General features: G+C 52.5%; 1 protein-coding gene across 1 annotated transcript in view; it reads right to left on the bottom strand.

The window, feature by feature from the left end:
* GLI2 (GLI family zinc finger 2) overlaps positions 1 to 19580 on the bottom strand; it is a 250191-nt gene extending 230611 nt beyond the window's left edge. The window contains exon 1 of the mRNA XM_079925090.1: positions 19184 to 19580. The gene's annotated coding sequence lies outside the window, so the exon portion shown is untranslated. The remainder of the gene's footprint in view (positions 1 to 19183) is intronic.
* Positions 19581 to 19869: the final 289 nt, after the last annotated feature.

Genomic DNA, 19869 nt, shown 5'->3' with positions numbered 1-19869 from the left:
TGTGTGAAATGACGTTATTATAAGGTTATTCAATGTATTAATAACACTGTTAGGCTTCCCTGGTGGCGCAGTGATTAAGAATCCACCTGCCAATGCAGGGGACACAGGTTCAAGCCCTGGTCCGGGAAGATCCCACATGCCGCGGAGCAACTAAGCCCATGCGCCACAACTACTGAGCCTGCGCTCTAGAGCCCGCGAGCCACAACTACTGAGCCCACGTGCCACAACTACTGAAGCCTGTGCGCCACAGCTACTGAAGGCTGTGCGCCTAGAGCCCGTGCTCCGCAACAAGAGGAGCCACCGCAATGAGAAGCCCACGCACCGCAACGAAGAGTAGCCCCTGCTCGCTGCAACTAGAGAAAGCCCACGCACAGCAACAAAGACTCAACGCAAAAATAAATAAATCAATAAAAAAATTTTAAAAATAAAATTAAAATAACACTGTTTACAGTGTCCATCAACAGGAACTAGATTTAAAAAAAAAAAAAAGGTATACCTCCTTAACCTAAGGAATGGGAAGCTCTTTACGTGCTCACATTGGGTGGTGAGTGAAAAGGCAGGTTACAGTACAGGTCGCATCCTATGCTTCCATTTAGGTATAAAAAGGGGGAAAAAGATTATCTAGTCATTTACATGCAACTTGCAGAAAACTTATTTCTGGAAGGATACACACAAAACCCAGGATCACCGACTGGCCGTGGGAAACCTATGTGGGCGGCGGGGCTACGGCAGAGCTAGAAAGACTTTATATATGTGTATAGATAACCCTTTATGCCTTTTGAGATTATTAACCATGTGAATACGCGACTGTTCAATGAATGGATAGGTGTAAATAATGATTAGTAAAAAATAAAATGAGTAAGGTTATTGTATCACGGACAGTTGTAGAAAGAACACCAAGGAGTATTGTTAAGTGAGTACAAAGAAAGCAAGTGGTTGAACACTACTAGTAGTATGTTCCCATTTGTGTAAAAATTAATGACAATAAAATATTGGTCTATGTCAGTTGAAAAACACTGGAAACTCACGTATACCCATAATTGGTGGTTATCTCTAGGGAATAGGATTTGGGGGTACCTCCTCTCTCCACATTATACGCTTCTGAATGTTTAAGCTTTTTTATTTGTATTACGTTTGTATCAGAAAAAACTGATATTTTTCTTACTGGTATAGTTTTGAATCGGAATAACAAATATATATATATTACTTTTATTAGTATCAGAAAAGAAAAAATAAGAACCCACCTCTGGGCAGTTACATTTTTTAACCACCTACCTAAAAACAGGAGAAAAGAGTTTAAATATGACCTCCCCTCTGATCTGGAATTCTACCTCTAGAAATTTATCCAAAGACTGCCATCAGTTACAGTCAAAGATTTACATCTGCAGGAAAACATACACACAAATGTGGTGGTGAGTGAAAAACTAGATTATACAACAACATGTGTGGGGCTTCCCTGGTGGCGCAGTGGTTAAGAATCCACCTGCCAATGCAGGGGACACAGGTTCGAGCCCTGGTCCGGGAAGATCCCACATGCCGCAGAGCAACTAAGCCTGTGCGCCACAACTACTGAGCCTGTGCTCTAGAGCCCACACGCCACAACTACTGAGCCTGCGTGCCACACCTACTGAAGGCCACATGCCTAGAGCCCGTGCTCCACAACAAGAGAAGCCACCGCAATGAGAAGCCTGCGCACCGCAACGAAGAGTAGCCCCCGCTCACCGCAACTAGAGAAAGCCCGCACGCAGCAACAAAAACCCAATGCCGCCAAAAATAAAATAAATTAATTTAAAAAAAAACACGATAAAACAGCATTGTGATGTGATTCCCTGAGTGTAGAAAATATTAGTGAACATACGTAGAAAAGTCTTGAAAATCATCCACCAAGGTGCTGGGGGTCCCCACAGGAAATGTGGGGAGCAGAAACCCGAGGTCATGGTGGCTTCAACTTCCTTCTTTTTAAATCTTTCTTCACAATTAGTTTACAAATGATCTATTTGTGTTGTTTTTTTAAAAGGAAAGTTAAGTAGACTAAGAAACTTAGAGCATTTATATACAAAGGTGTTTTTAGAAGAGTTACTTATGATAGTGAAAAAATAACTATGCCCAAAAGAGGGGGATCAAGCACAAACACTCTGACAGAGCCTACAACAAATGCTTACAAAAGGTATTAAGTAAAAATTACAGGGTCAAAACTATAAAGCAGCACTCCCCAATCTTTTTGGCTCCAGGGACCGATTTCATGAAAGACAATTTTTCCATGGACCGGGGCAGGGCGGGGGGGTGGGTGGTTAGGATGATTCAAGTGCATTTCATTTATTGTGCACTTTATTTCTATTATTATTATTACATTGTAATATGTAATGAAATCATTATACAACTCACCATAATGCTGACAGGAGGTAGAGCTCAGGCGGTAATGCGAATGATGGGGAGCGGCTGTGAGTACAGACGAAGCGCTGCTGGCTCACCCGCCGCTCACCTCCTGCTGTGCGGCCCACTTTCTAACAGGCCACGGGCCGGTACCAATCTCTGGCCCAAGGGTTGGGGACCCCTGCTATAAACCATACAATCTCAAATCTGTAAAATACTGAGGGAGGTAAGGATAGGAACAGAAAAACAGACTAGAATTAAGTAGACCAAAAAGCAAAACAAAATGTTTGATAAATCCAGAACAAATCTGTTGTTTTCATATTGGGGCCATCAAGAGCCCTGAGCCGGGGTGAGAACGGGGAGAAGACTATTTTAGGCTATAGGGAGCCTCACTCCAGCTGTCCTGTCGGGCAGAGTACCCCTGAGGGGCCATAGGGGGCTGGCTGCCCTGTGGGAGCCGAGTGGTCAGTGGCCTCGTGAAGCCACATGTTCTCTGAGCGGCAACTACCTGCAACCTTGAGCAGGTCCATCAGCTGAAGAGCATGGCCACCGTCCCGGCTTGTGAAGGGATCTGGCCAAGAGCCCTGCTTTGGAAAGACCTCCCTGGAGCACGGCAGGACAGACGCGGGGCTGCGTCATCACCCTCAGGCGGCCTGAAGGTAAGGTCCAGGGGGGGCCTCATTGGTCTCAGACAGGACACAACCAGGCACCTCTCAGAAACTCCCCCTGCTAACGAACTGATTGCTTTCCCAGTCAGAAACAAGGGCACAAAAAGTGTCCAGGTGCTGGTAAGCACAGGCTCTGCCCCTGCCAAGAGGTCTTTTAGCAGAAACTGTGCTGGGGGCTCTGGTTTAAACTAGCAGCACGTGCAAATGAGAACGGGGATCTGGGTTGACTGGAGCTTAAATGAGTTGCTAGTAGGATGTAGCTGCCAAAAATATGGTGCCCGTTGAACTGCCTTCGTAACAGTAGTCAAGATTTCACAGCCAAGACCTGGAAGCAACCTGAATGTCCATGGACAGATTAATGGATAAAGAAGATGTGGTACATATATACCATGGAATATTACTCAGCCATTAAAAAAAACAATGAAATAATGCCATCTGCAGCAACATGGATGGCTCTAGATAGTATCATCCTAAGTGAGGTTAAGTCAGACAGAGAAAGACAAATACCATCTAATGTCACTTATATTGATACTTGGAATCTAAAATAAATTATACAAATGGACTTATTTACAAAATGGAAAGAGACTCACAGACATAGAAAACAAACTTATGGTTACCAAAGGGGAAGGTGGGGGAGGGATACATTAGGAGTTTGGGATTAACAGATACACACTACTGTATATAAATCAGATAACCAACAAGGCCCTACTGTACAGCAAAGGGAATTATACTCAATACCTTATAAGAATCTATAATGGAGAAGACTCTGAAAAAGAATATAGATATACATATATACATGTATAACTGAGTCACTTCGCTGTACACCTGAAACTAACACAACATCATAAACCAACTATGTTTCAATAAAATAAAAGATTTCATGCTATGGACCAGGGACTTGATACATATAAACCCTTTTGTCCTCATTAAACCCCCAGGATATGGGTCCACAGATATCCTCACTTTACAGATGAGAAAACGGAGCCACAGAGCTGGGATGCGCAGTCTGTCTCGTGTGCCCTATCCGAAGCCCCTGCTCCCCTGAACCTTCCAGACTAAGGGCTGATGCACCCGTTCCCCCGCCCCCCCACACGGCTGCACCACAGCTGGAGCAGCTAGCTCCCATCTGGACGGTCCCCCTCCGGAGTGCTGGCCACGGCACCAAAGGGATGCCAAGCTGCGTCGTGTGGAACGTGGAGAGCCCAGACTTGCCCCGGAAAGGGGGTGCTCTCTGGGGAAAAACCAGCCCAGGGAAGAGGCTCACTGCCCCCGCTCAGCGAGCCGGACTCCACAGAAAGGACCCCCTCTTGGCTCGGGAGATGCAAGAGGCAGGTGGGGACCGATGAAAGGACCATGCATATATTCCCACTATCAGGACTGCGGACGGGCCTCCCAGACAGAGGGGTCTCTGCAGAGACAAAGACTGTGCCCTGCTCTGCCCTCCGAGGATACGGCAGAGCCCCCCATGAATGGGAAACTGACCCTGACTGTTGTTGCTTTGGGACCTCGGGCAAGCCCAGTAAAACCAGACAACCTCCACAGCATCTTTAAAATGCACATGATGATTCCTACTGCATGGGGCTGTTATCCCAGCACAACCCATGGTGACGGGGCTAAAACAGTGCACGGTCTCTAAGGCCCTGCCACCAGAGACCATCATGGTGCTTAGAGACGGAGAACCTCCTATGGGAATGTCAAGGCCAAGGGCTGCTTCCTTGTTCAAGCAAATCAGTGATGTGACCATCCGTGAGTCTAAAAACCCCAAATTCAACCCTCTCTAATTGCTAAAGTAGAGAAACTGTGATCCTAGGCCCTGAATATCATGGCTTAAAGGTTGCTTGAAATGATCTATTCCAACCGTCTCATTTGATGGACAAGGAATAAACCGAGAGAGGCTCAGAGGGCGACAATGGCTCACCCAAGGTCTCCTATTACCCTCCAGGCAAAGCCAGACTAGAAGCCCGGTTACCTCACTACATTTCCAACGCCTTAACCGCTAAAACACCCTGTCTCCCACCAAAAACCCCTCAGAGTGATTAGAAAAACATCGTACACAGAGATTATGTAGGGGGCCCAAATGAACTATAACACATGCCTGGATTATATAAAATACAACTCTGACGTATTACAAACTAATTTTATAAACAAGCACTCTTGCTGCCTTAAGGAAGCCGATCTGGAGACCGCTTGGTGGGCTCATATTTCTTTAGAGAGTTGTCAAAGGAAACTGAACAAATGCCATTTTCTCCCGTTGAGAAATTTCCTAGAATCCATTGATCAACAAACAATTACTAAGCACAAATAAAAGGCAATGGCGAGACAGTATCAATGAGTGTTATAGGTAAGGGAAACCCCAGGGACAAGCGGAAGCCTAGGTCTGAGACAGGAATGATTCCACAGAGGATGTGACCCTTGAGTTACTGGCTCCATGGATAGGAGAGGAAGGGTATGCCAAGGACCAACAGCAAAGGCCTTTAAAATTCCTGTAGTCGATGGACGGATGGATGAATGAATGGATAGAGGATGGATGAATGGACAGAAGATGGATGAATGATGGATGGATAGAAGATGGATGGATGAATGGATGAACAGATGTATGATAAATGGATGGATGGATGGATGGTGGAAGATGATGGCTGGATGAATAATGGATGAATAGAAGATAGATGGTTCAATGGATGAATAGATGTATGATAAATGGATCAATGGATGATGGATAATGGATGGGTGGATGGATGATGATGGATGGATGGACAGATGATGGATGGATGGATAGGTGGGTGGATGTATGATGAAGGATGGACAGTCGATGGCTAATGGATGATGACAGATCAATAGATGGATGGGTGGAAGATGGATGGGTGAGTGGATGATAAATAATGGATGGATGGATGATGGGTGGGTGGATGGATGGATGGATGGATGGATGGATGGATGGATGGACGGATGGATGGATGGTGGGATGCATGACAACTACTACTCTTAAATCACTGAAAGTGTTCCTGAGGATCATAGTCAGGAGCGTTCTGAAAACCAGGTTCATCTTTACATCCCTTTTTTTTGTTGTTGTTGTTGTTGTACGCGGGCCTCTCACAGTTGTGGTCTCTCCTGTTGCGGAGCACAGGCTCCGGACGCGCAGGCTCAGCGGCCATGGCTTACGGGCCCAGCCGCTCCGCGGCATGTGGGATCTTCCCGGACCGGGGCACGAACCCGTGTCCCCTGCATCGGCAGGCGGACTCTCAACCACTGCGCCACCAGGGAAGCCCTCATCCTTTTTTTTTTTTTAATTTATTTATTTTATTTATTTTTGGCTGCATTGGGTCTTCATTGCTGCACGCGGGTTTTCTCTAGTTGCAGAGAGCAGGGGCTGCTCTTCGTTGTGGTACACGGGCTTCTCATTGCGGTGGCTTCCCTTGTTGCGGAGCACAGGCTCTAGGTGCGCAGGCTTCAGTAGTTGCGGCACACGGGCTCAGTAGTTGTGGCTCGCGGACTCTAGATCACAGGCTCAGTAGTTGTGGCGCATGGGCTTAGTTGTTCCACGGCACGTGGGATCTTCCTGGACCAGGGCTCGAACCCGTATCCCCTGCATTGGCAGATGGATTCTTAACCACTGCGCCACCAGGGAAGCCCTCTCATTCCTTTTCCAACCATCACTCCCTCCAACAGACCCTGAGCGGGAGTTATCTTCAGGGAGCAGGCCAAGAATAGGTGGAGGCAGGGTCAGACACCATATCCTTGCCTACAGATGGGCAAGGGTTGGTGGGATGAGAAGAGGTATGTGCATATTTGCTGGGAATTCCCTCTTTTCCACAAAAGAGGGAAAAGCCTAACTGTTAGAAAAAAAATAACTTGAGAAATGAAGTTGGCCCAAACCCAAAAGGAGGAAAATGAAAGGGCAAAGGTGATAATCACTTTGTTGCACATCAGATCCCAAATGTTCCAGTCCCAGAAAGAACCCGAGTCCCCTGCATGTTTATACCTCATGTCCTGGATGAAGATAAACCACGGCTGACAATAAGTTGGTGGAGCCATCCTTGGGATCACAAAGTCACCCCCTCAAAGCATCCCAGGCTCTCATAAAGGGCCCCTCTGTATCCTGCTGGGTCCCCACCCTACACTTCATCCTCCAAGTGACACTGGCCTCTTACAGGAAGCCTTCCCGGACTTACTCAGGCACGACTGTTTGGTTAAATAAATGAGCCACTGCCAATGGCCCCCACCCCTGGGCTTTTCACTATTAGGACCCAGGACTCTATGATCCCTGACTAGCCAGGAAGAGCCGGTACAAAATTCATTGTTAAGTAGGAAACTTAGCCTGAAGCCAGGAAAGCAGACAGGTTCTCTCAGATGACAGCAGTATCTGCTCCTGGTTCATATTCCTAGGTAACTGCCTTTGAGGTCACACCAGCCAATTCCTGGCTCTCCTAAAGTAGCCTCCTGCTAGACATGGAGGATACAGGAGGAGGACAGATGCACACTGGAGAAATCTGCTGGGATTTCGATGGCCGCCAGCTCCTAACCAAGTCAGCAAGGTGTGAGCCTACGGCAGTGAGCTTAACACATGCCAGGCCCGTAACAGATGCTCCAGTAAGTGCTAGCTGATTGACTGATGGATTGCACAAGGAACTCCTCTTGATGGCAACTGCCACACTGTTTCAAATTCAGGGCACAGAAAAGAAGGTTGAAGATTTCTAGCCTGGTGAGAGAGTGAGGTGTGAAAAAGCACCTCTGCCTGCTCCGAAGCCGCGGCCGCAGCATCCTGCTGTGTCAGCCCTGGAGGGGAACACTACAGCAGGCCTTGCCGGTGACCTCCACCCAGGGTCACTCAGTCGCAGCATCGGCACATTTGGGCTGGACCATCCTGTGTCACGGGGGATGCCCTGTGCCTTGCGGGCCGCTAAGCAGCATCCCTGGCCTCCACCCACTAGATCTCAGGAGCAACCCCCCACCACCAGTTATGACAGCAAAAACCGTCTCCAGACATGGGGGAATATCCCCTGAGGAACAAACAGCCATGGCTGAGAATCAGTGCCGTAGCATTTGCACAGGGTGGGTCAGGGCAGCACTCAGAAGCCAGCTCCGGGAGAGGGTCCTGGTCGGGGCACCAGCCTCTGCCCAGGGCTCTTCCTCCCACTGTTCAGGGAAACGCAGGGATTATCCGATGTCTCTGAGACTCAGTTCACCCATCTGCAGAATGAGGCCATATTTTGCAAGTCACCGGGCAGGCAGAAGGCACGCAACTAATTGCTCTACGTTGATTTCTACATAGCTGTTCTGAGAACCTCAATCTAACATCTCACATCTCTCCCCAAAAGCTAGAAAACTACTAATGGAAATCCTCTAAACCCTACTGAGGGCCTCAAGAACAGCTGTCCAAATACTTCTACCAAGTTATTCCACTTTTAGGAATCTATCCTAGGGACTTCCCTGGTGGTCCAGTGGGTAAGACTCCACACTCCCAACGCAGGGGGCTCGGGTTCCATCCCTGGTCGGGGAACTAGATCCCGCATGCATGCCGCAACCAAGAGCCCGCCTGTCGCACTAAGACCCGACGCAACCAAAATAAATTTTAAAATAAATATTTAAAAAAAAAACTATTCTAGGGAAATGATTAGAATCTCAGGTAAACATTTACACACAAAGATGTCTATTCCAGTGTTATCTACAATAACAAATACTAGAAAAAACCCTAAATGCCCAACAACGTAATAAAGAGAATAAAATAAGACCCTTGAGGAGATAGGGTCTTCTGTGGTGGCACAGTGCTTGGGAGTCCACCTGCCAATGCAAGGGCACGGGTTCAAGCCCTGGTCCAGGAAGATCCCACATGCCGCGGAGCAACTGGGCCTGTGTACCACAATTACCAAGGCTGCACTCTAGAGCCCGCGAGCCACAACTACTGAGCCCGCGTGCCACAACTACTGAAGCCGCGCACCTAGAGCCCGTGCTCTGCAACAAGAGAAGCCACCGCAATGAGAAGCTCGCGCACCGCAACAAAGAGCAGCCCCCGCTCGCCGCAACTAGAGAAAGCCCGCACGCAGCAACGAAGACCCAACGCAGCCAGAAGTAAATAAATAAATAAATAAATTTTATTTTTTAAAAAAAGATTCCAAAGGGGCCCTCAGCCTGATGGCACCTCCATCTTTCCTGCCCACCAGCGACCGCCTGCTCAACGGGGGTCCCTGGAGGATGGGAAGAGGGGTGTCAATGAAGGAGCACCGCCCTAGAGCGTGGGGCCTTAGCTGTTCTTGGTAAAACAGCTAGGCTGGGCCCTGGGGGCCCGAGGGGCCCGGGACTGAGGGCCCGATCTGGCACCCAGATGCTGGACACCAGAGATTCAGGGGAGATGGAAATGCCACCAGCCTTCATTGCACTTCCCACTGGGCTCCTAGAGCCAGGGGTGCCGCCGGGCAGTGTGCCCTCAATCTGCCCTTGGGGGTCTAGACCGAGCAGAGGAACTGAGCTAACGTGGAAAGAAGACCGCACTTCCCCATCAGCCCAATGCCTCCAAGCGGCCGCAGTCGGAACCCAGGGCAGAGTGGACGGGGTGAGTCCACAAGGCCCAGCTTCAATTGTGTGGAAGTGGTCCTTTTCCAGTCCCTCCTGAAGTCCTTGCCCACGTGCACTTGAAATATTAACAGAAAGCCAACAGTGTGCAGGCTAGGACGGTACACATCTCAATGCTCCCCCAAGAGCCCAAGTCTCCAAGGCCAGTTGGACCTCAGGGACAGGAAAGGCCACCACCCCCAGGACCCGGCCCTTGAGCGAGGGCCACGCCAGGCTCCCACTCAGAGCCCCGTCTCACGCTAAGACACACCTGGAAGGCAGCTGTCAGGACGCCCACTCTAAGCTGAGAAGCCACGCCCTCCCTGATGACCCAGCTGCCCTGTACTCGTCAGAGACTCCTTCTGGAATCTCTCTTGCCTTCTCACTCTGAAGGAGACTCAAGTCCTAGTGAGGAGACGGGATGTTCTCGAAATATGCTGATGCCAAGGCTAGGATGCAGGCAGCGGATGCTGTGAGCGGGGGGCGAGATGCCAGCCACCACCGCGGATCACCTCAGCCACAAGCTTCCCTCACGGTGGACCTGGGCAAAGGAGAGATCAGGCCACTCCACCAGCCCCTCTTCCTCAAGGCAGACTTCCTGCAGCTCCAGGCCTGAGGCCATCGCGGCTGGGAGGCATGACAGCCTGCACCAGCCCCTCACTCATCCTTCCTGTCCTTCTCAGGAACCCTAAAGACACCACAGGTAAGCCTTTCGGTCAAACCTCAGTGGGGGTCACACTTCCCAAAGATCTGAAAAAACTCTGCAACACAGAACTGGACCCAAAGAGGGACTGACTTCTGGTCACTGAAGCAGTGAGACAGCCATCACGATGCACAGGTAGTTTCTTATACAGGAAAAAACAAAGGAGCGATCCTAGGGACCCTCCGGCCAAGAACCCAGGGCACAGAAACGAAGGTGCTGATTTAATAAGCTCGCTGCTCTGTGGTTTCTCCTGGGGTCTTCAGGTATCTTTCACAGCAAACCAGGGGACTGCCAGAGCCACCTGACAGTCTCAGAAAGAGAGCCCACTTCTCTGTGCTGTTCTGGAGGAGAAGCAGCTCAATTCTCAGCTAGTTTGTGTGCCCCAACCTCCAGTCCAGCAAATAGCTGGAAAGTCTAAATCCTGAGTTATCCATCCAGGCTTAAAGAAGCAAACGTTCTCCCTTTGTTAATGCAAAAATCAGAGGAAGTGAAGGACATCACAGAGAGAAATCACTAAATTCCCATCACCACACCCTAAAAAGTCTTGATAAAAGGCGGATGTCAGGGTCCCCTCCATAAGAATTCACATTCAATAGGGTCTCCGTGGGGGCCCGAGAATCTGCATATTTTCCCAGCTTTCCATCTGAATCCCTGGCTGGAAGCCCGCTGGAGGCTTTCTTAAATTTGCCGCTATAGCTCATTTCCAGTTCTGACTTCACTCTCTTATGCTATTTCTCTTTTTGTTTAAGTGCATCTTAGGAGAAAAATATCTAATTCATAAAGAGACCTGGTAGTTAAAAGACTTCCTGGTATATACGTCCATCAGCATAAACAGAGATATCACACACACCACATTCACACTTAACTGGAAGAGCAGCCTAACATACTACATCACGCGTGTGAGTAACATATGACATCACGTGTGTGACATCTTCTAAAGATGAAGACATCTGAGTTACATTCAAAGCCTGCCATCCTACCATCAGCACACCTGACAGTTCCTGAGTAACTGCTGAGTCAGATTCCTTCTTTCCCTACAGAAACGAGGCACCCTCAGCCAGCGAGCGCCAGCGACATCCCCTCACCTTGATCTCCGCAGACGGCGAGGGCCAGCCCCAAATACGCTGTCGCTGCCTGGACACACAACGTATCAACCGCACACAACCCACTGCCGTCTGCAGAAACGGCTGAGTGATGAACCTTCAACCCATCGTCCGATCACGATGACCTCAATTTTTGGAGACAGCAAGTCAAAACCCGACCCTTATCGATAGTCAGAGATCCGAGACATATTTCAGGAGAGTCTGAAAAGGCACTGCCGAGTGCTTCCCCCACCTCCACCAACGTCCCCTAGTCCACTCTATCCCCGCTCCCCCGTGACCACATCCAGGACCTGCCCCGAGCACTACAGCTGACTAGGCAGGGTGACAGACAGGGGGAGATGGGAAGCGGGGGCAGATTCCTTGAGAGGGCCTCACTTCACTCTCCCCAGAAGCAGAGGCAAAGACCCAGAACCCCCACTTTGCCCAGACCCTGGTCCCGCCACCCCGCCTGGCCTGACGTCTTGAGAGGCCGGGTGTGCTGGCTCCCAGGCTGGTGAAGCCGGAGGATCTGAGAGATCACATCTGCCTAGCTCCCTCCCCCTCCACAGAGAGGCCAACTGACTGGCACAGGGTCACCCAGCTCTTGAGTGATGGTGTCACTCTCCCAGATGTAACCCCAAGGGCCTCGGCTCATTACTTATCACAGGGCATGTATTCATCCCTTTTACTCTCTTCCTCAACTTTTTCCAGAAGAAAGCATCCTGAAAAGATGACACACATAAGAAAGTCTTCCTAGCATTTCGGGGGCGGGGAGTGGCAGTCCTCTGCCCAACTCTTTATATCTCTGCTACCTTCATGGGCAGGCATTAAAGACGTGCTCTTAAGATGGTCTCAACCAGCAAATGACAAAGATGAGGGCAGGGGGCATCGGAGCCCCTTCACCCTTCCCACCAGGCTCAGTCAAGACCAGTTCAAAAGCGAAGCCCTTCTTAGTTCCCAGAGCAGAGCATGTTCAGTCCTGGGGGTATATCACCGTGATGGTCACCGTGGATTTACTTCAATGCATTTGTGTCATCCCACCCCCAGACGGCACTTGTTAAGACTTCTAACCCCTGCTTCTTAAGCCACCGCGTGGTGAACTACAGGTTCTCCAAGAAAGAATCAACACATGAAGAGCTATTTTCTGGCCTTCAAGGCCTGCCTACACTGCAAATACTTGCATAGCAATCTCCCCCAACGCAGGTTTAAAAATATGGACTTGTTTTTTTTTAAACTCCCAACATAATGAATGAGTTTAAATATTAGAAGTTGAAATTATTAAGTAAATCATTTCACCTGCAAAGCTTCTATTTGCATAACATTAATTCATGATGGCAGCTAAAACAAATTCATCATATTTGGTATATGAGAAGCTGATTTACGTAGGAATTGAAAAAAAATCATGAGCACAAAATTATGTTGAAATGATGTACGAACTCAATGCAGAAAGATTCTTCTTTCCTTCTTTTCCTTTGCTGTTTTTAAAAAATCATCTGAACAGCTGAATTATGGTGAGAAGGAAAAGGATTTCAGGAGAGGAAGGAGGCAAAGGACTGGCACCTCCGGAAATGAATAATGCTACCGCCTCACGTGTGTGGCAGGCTCCCGGTGCGGGTACACACACACTGTTATTAATGTCAAGTATGCCAAAGATACGCTGGGAAATCATTACCATTCATCGCCACTAACCGCCATTAAATTTCAATCAATTCAACTTAGCACAAGTGTACTTGAGCGGCCCTTACAGTCCTTATAAACGTGGCTCAAAAGTCGGGCTGACTTATTGCATTGCCCAGCACACAAAGGAGCATTGCTAAGCGTCTGCTCGGACGCAGGGACGGATGCTCTTTTAACATCCTAAGCATTCAAAGATCCTTCTTTTTCTAAGCGCTAAGAGGTCTTGAATCCCTACAGGTCAAGGCGAATGGGTTGAGGGGGGGATACTGTTCTGAGAGACTACCATTCCTTTCCTGCCTCGGTGGGGAAGGTGGGGGTCAGGGCAAAAGGGGGCCTTCGGCACCAGCGCAGATTCCTTACAGAAAAAGTTTCGGATGCCGCCAAAAGTTCGGTAACATGGCCCCTCTTCTCCTGGCTCTAGCGAAATGCTCTCAATTCACTCTGCAAACTGTCACCTAAAGTCGAACGAATCCCTTCTCGGAGAAGGGGGAGGGGAGCCACGGGGAAGGGGCAGGGAGGACCAGCGGCCAAGGGCAGGGAGGGCGCCCTTTGGAGAAGCGCCTTCCCCAGGTGGGCGCCGGCTCCCCCGGGCGCTGCGGTCTCCCACCCGGCGACAAAGGCGGCCGATCTGGATCTGGGCCGCTGGCTTTCTTCCCGAGCCGCCACGAGCAGGGTCCCGCCTGCCGCCACTCGCCGGGGCGGCCGGTGCGCGGCCGGGACAATGTGGCCATTGTTCGCGCGCCACAAACCGGGCGGGCGGGCAGGTGGGAGGGACGCGGCGCGGCCGGCGCGCGGGCTCTCGGAGCGCAGAGGGGTCCCCGGACGCAGACACGGTCCCCACGGCCTGGGCACGCCGCGTCCCCGGAGGCCTCCCGGCCAGCCCTCCGCGGGGCAGAAACTGGAGGGGGGCTGGGCGAGGAAGGGGGGAGGAGGGGGAGCGAAAGAAAAAGATGCCCAAGGAAAGAGGAGATGGGCGGGGAGGAGAGGGAGGGAAAGAGCGAAAAGACAGGAGGGAGGAGAGAAGGAAGACCCAGGGCGGGGAGGGGAGGGGCGGGAGAGAGAGGGGGCGAGAGAGAAGAAAGGGGGAAAGAAAGAAGGGAAGAAGACAAAGCGGGCAGAGAAGAAGGGAGATGGGGGAGTAGGGGAGACAGACAGACAGATGTGCAGTCTGCCCAGGAAGCCTCTGCAAAGAGCTAAAGTTCACCCTGTTCCGTGGAGGGAAGCGGCTCCAAACCCAGCCGAGTCAGCAAAGCATAATCACACCAGGGGCTTTGCTTAATTACAGGTCTGAGAGTCGGGGCTGGAGGAAGGGCCATACTTAACTGTGTCCCCGGGAAGGCCCAGGCACTCGAGAGGTTTGTCAGGGTGGGGAAGACAAGTATCCCCCGCCTCCACCCGCCCCCAAGCCCAGGGAGCCCCGATCGCGGAGGAGCCCGGCCCCCGAGCTCGAGGCCGGCGTCTGCAGCGGCAGCGGCTGGGGCTGGCCCGGAACACCCATCAGGAAGCTTCTGATGTTCGCCGGGGCCGGGAGTCCCGGGCTGAGCCGGGGCCGGTCTGCGGGGAAGCCCCGCCTCAGCCCGGAGCAGGGCCACCGCCTCCTCCCACCCCCTCCACTCACTAGAGGGCGGCCAGGGGGCCCTCGGCCCAAGGGGGGAAATCAATCCCTTGCTAATGAATAAAAAGCCCCCTTTATCTCACTGCTGTGTTTGGTTCATTAAATTTTGCACAGATTTGCAGAGAAGAAAACATAATCAATAAACCTTGACAAAAAGTGAACGTGTGAAAAAGGCCGGAGAATGGAAAAGTGAGATAAAAGTGCTATCCGATCACAGATTTCAGGGGCAGATGACGAGCCCGGGCTGCCGAAGAATCTCAATGCACCATCACCCTTTTGCTGCTTCCCCTCCCTTTGCTGAAACTCTTCATTCAAGACAATAGGAAATGCACTAAAACTTTTTTCTTATGCTAATGCCTGAAACAGGGCACTCACAGTTAAAACACACTTCCCAGCAACCTTTTTTTTTTTTTAAACGACACACATACACACACATAAAACCACATTAACTTTTTCACTTGAAACCAAAAATCTCAGCAACAGTTTAATATGAACTCTTTGGTCACATCTTAAGTGAGTTATTTTCCCCCATGTGTGTTTTTTTTAAGAAGCCAGAATCAAAACACAAACCACTATATTGAGGATGCTTTTGTTGACGAAGGAATTGGGGAAAATATACTAAACATGCAGAAAGTCTGCTGGTATCGCTGCTGCATTTTCCCAGGGGGTTAAACATAGTTTTGTAGGTTAAGGATGTTTTGGTCACCCTCAAAATCTAACAATGATCAATGATTTTTTTTTAAATCCTTTACAGTCCACAGCAAACACTCAAATTCATTTTGGAGTACGTAATAGTATTGAATCTGGTGGCAAGTATTTATTTAAAACCCACGAAGCTGTTGCTCTTTACCAAAAGACACTGCCTAACAACAAACAGGACCCCTTCCCAAAGCGTCTTTTAAACAAGCCTGAGGCTACAATTACAGAGAAGCCTCCCTTCCCGGGAGCCTTCTTTAGAAGCCAGCGAGCCTTGTTCACTGAAATTGCTGCCTATTCGGGTGGCTAGTACAATCACCCATGCGGCCTCTGTATTTTCTGGAATCTGAGAATACAGTTTCTCTCTCTGGCATTCTTCACGTGTTTCACGTGTGCGAGCCTCTGACACTTACTGAAAAGAAGAAGGGGGACGGGGAGCTGCTTCCCCAGGGTTCCATTTCAAAGGGTCCAGCAGGAACAGCTGCAGTGGTCCACAGCTAGGTCCACCTGGCCTGGCCTGGCTGTCCCCGCGTACCGGGAAACAGGCCCAGGCACAGGTAGAACCCGTCCCCATCCTAAAGAAGCAGGGCAGGTGGCTCCACCTCCCCGGAGCCAGCGTCACCAGCAGGAGCGAGCGTCATTCAGATGAAAGGAAACCCGGCTGAACACACACTTGCCCAAGGAAAAGGCAGGCTGCCCTACCCCTTGAGTCCACAAGGATGTGGGACTTGGGTTTTGTGCTTGAACAAGCCAGCTGGGTGTGTAGGGGTCACACAGCCTTTCAAAGTGTGCATGACAACCTCCTGGTCCCAGTTGGAGGGAATCGCTGACATCTGTGGGGTGACGGTCCCCCCGCCCTTCCCCGGGTGGTCAAGAGAGGCCCTGCTGGAAGAAGGGCGTTTATTAGGCAAATATTCAATTTTGTCAGTCTGCCTGCTGAATCCCCGGGTTGGCTAATCCAGCCCTAGGGGCTGCACTGTGTACAGGGCACGTGTGCGAGTACACAAAGCATGAAGTATTTGTGTATCTTTCAGTCCGCAGTGCAAACAAGCCAGCTACAGTACACAGCCCCCAAGGCCCCTGCAGCCGGGCAAGGAGTCGCTGACCAGCGGCCCTGCGGCCCCTCTTCCAACCAGGCGACTCAAAGGATTTTCTCTGTTCCCCACAGGTGGGTTGGAGCATCCCTGAGAACATGGACGGGCCCGCCTTTCTAAGGCCGCCCGGCCAGAAGGGCCTCTCTAACCCCACACACCCTTCAAGGTGGGCCAAGCCAAGAGTCCCCTCCAAGGCCACGGGCAGGGTCAGTGTGAATTTGGAAGCAGCCTGGGAGGCCCTGCTGAAGTAGTCTGAACCCTGTGCAAATTCCCCTCCAAACAATCCCCACAGAAGATAAAAAAACATCCCTAACAGCCAGTCCAGCCTTGTTCCGGTGAGCTCAGCCCTGCTTTGGAAGTGTTTCTCTCCCTCCCATTGGTATCCTCGCCCACTGACTTTGAAAACAGACTGCTCTGACTATAATCTGTCACTCAGATGCCAAAGCAAGAGACCGCCGGGCCACCTGAGGGCTATTTCCTGGCCGAGTGGGCCCCTCACCTCCACTGCCTTAGTTTAAATCCCCCTAGAATCACTAACTAACCTCATGAAATGAGCGTATTTCTCCCAGCAAAGGGCAAATACAAACCACCCTAAATATCACAAACTTGAACTAACTCTGAAACGCTCTGACAAGTGACAACTCTCCATGCGTCTAGGTTTGAGTGGGACCTAAAATCTGGGGGAGAACATCTCCATGATTTCCTGTAACCCTCAGCTGTAAGGGGGAAGCACGAAGTCTGGGAAAACGAAAGCAAGAAAGATGAAGGAAGAAAGGGGACCAGGGAGGTTCCGCAGGGATGTGGCTGCAGTGGCCTAGAGGCTATAGTCTAGAAATCCTGCCCCAGGGCGGACCAGAAGTTGGGGAGAGCCTAAAGGGCACCAAAACTCAAAGCAGCCAGGCATAGTCAGGGTGCCCTCCCTGGCCCTGGGGAGACCAGCCCAGGAGCCACACAATGACTTCTTTCCCGGCAGAGCCAAGTGCAAAGCCGCTCCCAGGCGCCCACACAGGGAAGCCACCAAGGGAAGGAAACCCCCAGGCAAGGTAAGGAAATGGGCGGGGAGGGGTCTCGCAGGCGAGGTGGCTAGAGCAAACAGGTCTCACGGGGGCACCGGTGGCGAGCCCGCCTATTCCGTGGCTTTCCACGGCTGTACATTTTGGATTTCACCGTTTATTTACTTTCCTTTCTGGCACCGAGCCCCCTGAGCACTCCAATACAATATTTGCTTAAACACTATTTTATGCCGCTTGCGAGAGAAACGTTTACTTTCAAATTCTCCAACATCCCCCCGAGCCTCGTCAGCAAACAGCATATGAGCGTTTTACAACTGCTCCTTTATCTGGAGCTGTAGGGATTAAACCTTCACACGCCCGGCGGGGGCGGCGGGGCGGGGGCCCAGGACGCGGCCGCGGCCGTTGGGCTGCAAAGTCCGCGCTGCAGGCCGAGCACCGCCCGGGATGCCCGGGCCAGAGGGCAGAGGAGCGCAGGAAGGACCCCCGGGGCCCGGCACCAGACTCCAGGGAAAGGTCTACTTTTCCAGCCGGGATCAACTCGGAAAACCACATCAAAATGACACAAAAGAGAGGAGAGTGGAGGAAGGCCCCCTGGGGGAGACCCAAAGCCTACGAGCGTCCCTGCGGCTGGTCACCCGGGGTGAAGCGCGCGGGCTCCATCCCGAGCTCCCCGCGCAGAAAAAGTCGGGTTTCCTAGGAAATGACAGCAATTACTGCTGGGCTGAAACGGCGCCGAGATGGGTGGACTTCCAGCTCCCCGACGCGGCGGGCGCGCTCACACTCACACACACAAGCACGCGCCCCTTCCTCCTCCCCCCTCTACACGCCCCCCCGCCCCCGTCCGGGGAAAACGCTCCCCTTTCTAAACCCTTAATAGGATTGGCGCCCAACTCTCTCCGCGCCTCTCCCCATCCATCACACACAGATCAAGTTGCAGTAGTGGATTTTTCAAATTCCTCAGCAAATATACTTGTTGAGAGATTGCCGGGGGTGGGGGGGGGGGAAGATGAGTGGGGGCGGGGAAGAAAGTGCGGGGTTGGGGGGACCCGAGGAAAGGGCGAGGGATTACGCGCGGATCCCTCCGGGAAGTCAAGCGGCTCTCGGGGCGGAGGGCAATAGAGGCGGAGGAGAGAAGCGAGGAGGGAGGCCGGAGGGAAGAGCCTGACCGAGGGGGAGGGGGCAACAGGGCCTGACGAGGGGGAGGAAGGAGCGAGAAAGAAAGAAAGGCAGGGCTCGGGACGGGCTGCGCCGAGAAGTGCAGTTAGAAGTTCGCAGCGACTGTGGCTGCAGCCCCTCCACCCCCGGCACACTACCCGGAGACACACTCCCACCGCCCACCTCTGGAGCTTCGCAGCACCCCAGCCTCCGGCGCTACCCCCACCTCCCGAGAAAACAGCCCCGGGCTGTGGAGACGGGGTGGAGGCCGGCTCGCTGCGCACCCCAAGAAGACTGGCTCTTTCCCCCAGGTGGGAAGGGAGATGCAAAATCGCCCCCCGGCCACGAGTTCCCCGGACCCCCCTTACGTCCCCGCCCGGCGTGGCCGGAACCCGTACCCGGGCCGCCCGCTAGCCCGGTGCCCGGATCCCCATGCCGTGGCGCGGATACCCGGCCGAGGGACCCTCCGAGACGGCGCAGCATCCCCTCGGCCCGGGGTCGGCCAGAGTAGGGGGCACTTCGCGACGAAAAGCAAGCAAAAGAAGGCCAAAGCCACTTTACCGAGGGAGACAAAAGTTTGCCTCTAGCACGCAGGTGGCCTCCGGGGCGCCGAGCGGTGCCTGCGGGCCCCCATCCCAACTTGGCTGGCGCGGCGAGCCGCCGCGGGCTGCCGTGTGCCGGGACTCAGTCCGGCCGGGGCGGGGCGGGCCAGGCAGGGGAGGGGACCGAGAGGCGGGCGGGGGCCGGGCCACCCTACCGCCGGCGAGCGAGCAGCTCCCCGAGGCCCCGGCGCGCCGCGCGGCCCGCGCTCCTTCCTCCCGCTCCTCCGGCTCTTCCTCGCCTTCCTTCGCGTCCGCCGCCGCCGCCACCGCCTCCCGCTCCTCCTCGAAGACTCATTGATGGGAGTTTGAAAAAAAGTCCGCGGAGCCTTGCTGCCTCGGCTGGCGAGCTGCGGCACTCCCGCGCTCCAGCCCGCCGCGCGCCCGCACGGCGCAGCGCCCCCGCGCGCACGGCTGCAGCACACCGGGCGCCGGGCCCCCGCCCGCGCCGCGCGCCCCCGCCCGGAGGGGACCCGAGGGACCCGGAGGGGAGGGGCGGCCGAGGACCCTCCTCCCCAGCGCCTGGGAGAGAGAGCACACCTACGAAGAAAGTTCGAGCAGGGAACGAAGGAGCGCGCCAGTCTCCAACACTTTTTTTAAGGCGCTGGGGGCGGGGGCGGGGGGGTTGCGTCGCTAACTCAAGTCAGA

Source organism: Stenella coeruleoalba (genome assembly GCF_951394435.1).
Source record: "Stenella coeruleoalba genome assembly, chromosome: 6".
NCBI classification, from domain to species: Eukaryota; Metazoa; Chordata; class Mammalia; order Artiodactyla; family Delphinidae; genus Stenella; species Stenella coeruleoalba.
This window is presented reverse-complemented; position numbering and strand designations above follow the sequence as displayed.